The sequence below is a fragment of the Octodon degus genome, unplaced genomic scaffold (genome assembly GCF_000260255.1).
Source record: "Octodon degus isolate 3935 unplaced genomic scaffold, OctDeg1.0 scaffold00030, whole genome shotgun sequence".
NCBI classification, from domain to species: Eukaryota; Metazoa; Chordata; class Mammalia; order Rodentia; family Octodontidae; genus Octodon; species Octodon degus.
The window spans coordinates 185,238-190,980 of NW_004524606.1; the positions used below are offsets into that span (position 1 = coordinate 185,238).

Here is a 5,743-nt window from a genome sequence, read left to right on the forward strand (position 1 = left end):
GTAAAATAAGCCTGGACATATAATTCAAAAGGGCAACTGCTGGAATGACCTTTCATTTCAGGCATACATTGATAGGTTTTCCATGTGAGCTGGGAGAATATGTGTATTCTTTTTACTGATTAGAAAGTTCTTAACAAAGAGAATTTGTGTTTTGGAGATAGGGTCTTGCTATGTAGTCCAGGCTGGTCTTGAACTCATTTTGTAGCACAGGCTGGCCTCAAACCTGCAGCAATTTTCCTGCCTCAGCCTTCTGAGTGCTGGGATAACAGGAGTACTAGGATTGCAAGTGTGCGCCACCATACCCTGCATAACAAAGGGAATTGTTTTGTCTTTTTAATTTATACTTTTTGAGATAATTATTCTACTTGACCAGGTCTATTAGGTCCTTTCTCTGGGTAAATATCTTGAAGTATTAAAGCAATCACAATGAAAAAAAAGCCAATAAAGTTCCTATTATCCTTAGGGCTTTAAGCCAGTTGGGATAATGTGGGAAGAGAAAAACTTCCACATGTAACACTATCCCTATACCTATTATTACTGTGATTATAGCTTCACTGAGTCTTTCAGAAATGAGGAATGCAGACTATGAAAACACGGAGCTATATTGTTAGCTAAATTTAGGTAGGCTGGCTTGGCTGGACTACCTTCTGTCAGAACAAATCCCCACTTGACCCCTCCAAAAAAGGACAGGAAACTGGCTCCATAAGCCATCGGAGTAAAAGCCAATACAGGGATATAAGACTTTGTCATGACCATGATTAGTGGTGGAACAATGAAGGGGATTAGTCCCACCAGAGTTACATACACTGCTGGCCTTGGGCTTTCAGGCAGTAAGTGATGGTCACTGGTGGCCTGGCTGGAAGAACTTCTTGTTTTTGCTTCTTCTTTAAGTTTCATGGGGATGTATGGTAGCACTGTGCCTCACTCATGCGCATTGGAAATGATGGAAAACACCAAGGCCTTGGACATGAAGGGGAAAAGTTATGCTGGAGAGATGTCTTGAGGACAAGCCTATCTGTTCTCCTGCTGGCTCCTATTCTCACTGTGAAAGCACACTTCAGTACCTTTGAAGATGCTTGAGAAAAATCTCTGAATGAAGTGAAGCATCGTGTTTCCTACTGACAGCCTTTTTCAGGAAGATGCCAAATAGTTCTGATTAACATATTGTTATAGTTTAGTAGAGGGACTGAATCAGCAGCATGTTGCTCAGTTTGGAGGCCACAGGTGCAACCCTCACAGCAGTGGTGGCCCAGATTCTTGCCAAGGTTTTGTGGTTGATGATTTCTTTTAATGTGCAGAAACTTCAAAAAGATGAGATACCAGTTGTTGAATCTTTGAAGTATTTCCCTTGCAGTTTGATTTTTGTTCATGAACTCTCTACCTACTCCTTTGAGCTCAAAATTTCTACCTACTATCTCTTCCAGAAGATTTAATGTTTTAATTTTAAATTTTTGATCCATTTTGACTGTAGTTTTGTACATTGTGATAGGCATGGGTCTACTTTAAGCCTCTGGCATATGGAAAGCCAGTTTTTCAAGAACCAGTTATTAAAAAGTCTATCTTCCAGTGAATATGTTTGGCTCCTTTGTCAAACAAAAGGTAACTGAATGTGTTTGTAGTTGTGTCTGTATCTTCAAATCTGTTCCACTGATCCTCAGGTCTGCCTTTTTGCCAGTGCCATGCTAATTTTATCACAGTAACTTCATAGTATAATCCAAGTCTGAGATTTTGATGCCTCTTGGCTTTCCTTTTTTACCCAAGATTGCTTTGACTATTCTATGTATCTTCTGGTTCCAGATGATTTCTAGGAATGTTTTCTCTAGATCTATGAGGTATAGTAATGGTACTTTAGTAGGGATTGCATTGACCCTGTGTAACAATTTTATGAGTATGGCCATTTTCACAATGTTGTTTCTTTCTTTCCAGGAGCAAGGAATATTTTTCATTTTCTGAAATTCTCTGCAATCTCTTCTTTTTCAGAGTACTGTAATTTTTACTGTATAGATCTTTTACTTCCCTTGTTAGACTAATTCCTTAGTAGTTCATTATTTTATATATTATTGTGTAAGGTGTGGTTTCTCTAATTTCCCTCTCAGTGTGTTTTTTTGTTTGTGTGCAGAAATTTTATGGATTCTTGAGCATTGAATTTGTATCCTGCTATACTACTGAATTTGTTTATTAAATCTAGAAGTCTTCAAATATCCAGTAAAAAATGATCATCTGAAATGACTATACACTCGTCTGATGAAGAAATACAAAGGCAAATAAATATATGAAAAAGTGTTCAACATCATTGGCCATTGGAGAAATGTAAATTAAAACAATACTGAGATTCCATTTCACCCCAGAAAGAATGAGTATCATCAAGAAGTCAACTGATAACAAATGCTGGAGAGGCTGTGCAGAAAAAGGAGCCCTTCTCCACTGCTGATGGGAGTGTAGATTGGTACAACTATTATGGAAATCAGTGTGAAGATTTTAAAAAAACAACAACTTAGATTAGAGGTCTCATTCAACCCAGATAGTGGCCTTTTGGGTATTTTTTGAGAAGAACTCAAAACATCCTATCACAGCGATATATGTGCCCCTATGTTTATAGCAGCACAATTTGTAACAGATAAATCTTGGAAAAAACCCCAAAATGCTCATCAACTGTGGAATTGATTAAAAAAACATGGTATTTTTGTGCAATGGAGTATCACTCAGATGTAAAAAAGATATATTGAGGCTTTTATAGGTAAACAGATCCATCTAGAGACTGTAATTTCTTTTTGTTTTTTAACAAATTTTTTTTTTTTTGGCAGAACCAGTGATTAAACTCTGGTCCCTGCACTTGCTGGGCAAGTGCTTATTCCACTGAGCTATCTCCCCAGCCCCGATACTGTAATATCTATAGTCATAAGAAATAAATCAGATCTATATGTGTACACATTGTATTGTCTTGTTGGTATAAAAACTTGAATGAGTAGAATCTGAAAGGTATAATAGATAGTGTGAAAGTGAAAGAAACTGTTCAAAGGGGAGGAACAACTGGAATAAGGGAAAGGAGAAAATAAAGAAAAAAGAAATGGAAACAAATATACATTTGTATAAACAGGATAGCTTGAATAATTGTACTCCTGATTTCTGCTGGTCTATTGAAAGGAGTAGTTAATTTTTAATTTTTTTTCTTTTTCATTTTTAAAAACTTTTTGGTCAATTTTGTTTGCTTATATCTGCTAATCTAAATAACTAATTTGAAGACAATAATATGCAATATAACAACCACTGTTGAATTTCTATTATTCTGGTTAGTGAAATTCTGTATCATTTCTAATTTTTTAAACTATTTCTTATTCTCTTAAGAAATAAAAACTAAATAAAATAAGCACTTGAAAACAGCATGGTATTGGCAAAAACCAGTTTCACTGAACAATGAAGCAATAGAAGATACAAAAACACCTCCAGACACAGTCAGGTATGCTATTTTTGACAAAAGGGCAAGATTTCTTTGTTGCAGAAAAGATAGTCCTTAACAATGGTGTTGGAAAAACTGGCTAGCCACATGGTAAAGGCAAAATATAGAACAGTATCTCTCATCATGCACTAAATTAAAATCAAAATAGATTTAAAAATCTAGATATTAAAACAGGAACATTCTTGTGGAATACAAATAGTTAAACTCTTAAAGAAATAGGTCTAGACAGGCTTTTTGAGCAAAACCTCAGTGTGCAAGAAATAATACCAAGAATCAACAAATAGGATCACATCAAATCATCAAGCTTCTGTACAGCAAAGAAAATCACTAAAAAAACTAAATCAAAAAACTAAAATAAGGATTACATTTGGCCCAGTTATTCCCTTTCTAGGTATATTTCCAAAAAAGTTAAATATATCCTACTATGGTGATGTATGCATGTCCATGTTTATAGCAGCATAATTCATAATTCAGAGTTAAAAGACAACTTACAGAATAGGTAAAAAAATTTCCCAGCTACTTCTCAGACAAAGGATAAATACTACCATGTATGAAGAATTAAAAAAATTAGACCCCCAAACTTTAGACTCAATTAAAAATAGGCTTTGAAATGAATAGATACCTCTCAGATGAAGAAATACAAATATGGTACATAAATACATGAAAAATTCAACATTTGAGAAATGTAAATCAAAACAACACTGAGATTCCATCTCATTCCAGAAAGTGAGTTATCAACAAGACATCAACCAATAAAAAATGCTGCTAAGGCTATGGGAAGAAAGAAACCCTTCCCCATTGTTGGTGGGACTGTAAACTGAGATTACCACTATGAAAATTATTATGTATATTCTTCAAAAAACTAAAATAAGGATTACATTTGGCCCAGTTATTCCCTTTCTAGGTATAGTTCCAAAAAAGTTAAATATATCCTACTATGGTGATGTATGCATGTCCATGTTTATAGCAGCATAATTCATAATAACTAAACTTTGGAAACAGTCTATATGTCAGTCAATGGATTGAATGGATTAAAAACTGTGGTACTTACACACAATAGAGTACTACTGTGCTATGAAGAAGAATAAACATGAGTTATTTGTAGGACTCCTGGACACACCCTGAGACCATAACATTAAGTGAAGTGATTCAGACACATGAACCTAAATAGCACATGGTTTCTTTTATACGAAAAAACTATAATGAAATAGAAGAAAGACACTAAGAAAAGAAAGAAATGTTATCTAGTGTTAATAATGTACCTAAAAGTATACCTTGACAGTACAATTATTTTGCATGTTTTGTATTTTGTTTGAACCATTAGTCTCATTTTAATCTGTATATATTATATTAACTTTGTAAGGTCTTATAAAATAAAGAAATGAATCTGATGCTGGAAAAACAAAAGGAGTGGTGGGGAAAAAGAAGGGAATTGAAATGTGTTATGCACATGTACCAATCCTCTACAGTGAATTTAATCATGTAGTACTGCAAACATGAATCAATAAAAGTAAAAAAAAATAAGTGAGTTCCTCTTCCCAGAGACTTTTGTCCTGCTGGTGCAGAAGTCTGGTGTGAATGTTTCACATGTGAGCTGCATTGCATCATGCTTGGAAAGGAGGTTCCCTGCTTTGGGGACAGGAATGGACAATGTAGGATTCCAAATGAAGGTGAGGAAGGTGTGATGACAATGCTAGGGGAACACTGTTCTGCCCAGCAGTGGCAGCAAACTTATTGCTATTTGGGCACCCTATATGAGCACAGAGGTAGGTGGTGTGAATTGCAGAGAGAAGCCATTGCCAATGTCTTACTCATAGAATACTAAACACTGTGGGTGACCTACGGAGGGTCTCTGAAAACTTAATCAGTGTCAGCCCAGAGTTTTCTAGCTATGTGAAACTGCTATTAGGATGGCTCCCCAGAGCACAGGAAAGGGTACTGAGAAGACAAAATATCTGTTCATAGATAATTTGGCCTCTTTTCCTTTTCTATTATGAGATTTTCTTGTTTGGACCCTTATGATTTACTTAGACCCTCTCTCAATTCATTGACAAAAGAACAGCCATAATCTGCCACATAAACAATTTATCTTTAAAGTCATTATCCACACAGATCATTTGACTTTATTTATTTATTTTCTACAGTTTTATTGATAAACAGATAGCAATGAGACAGTTTCAAATCAAATCAAAAGTACAGTTTCAACAAATAATACACTGCATATATTCTTCTTAGTGGTTAATTGCTGTACAAGATGTGGACTTGTGATCCTATTTACAAACACCA

General features: G+C 35.1%; 1 pseudogene; it reads right to left on the reverse strand.

The window, feature by feature from the left end:
- Positions 1-356: 356 nt before the first annotated feature.
- Positions 357-5,743, reverse strand: part of LOC101566526 — a 13,125-nt pseudogene continuing 7,738 nt past the window's right edge.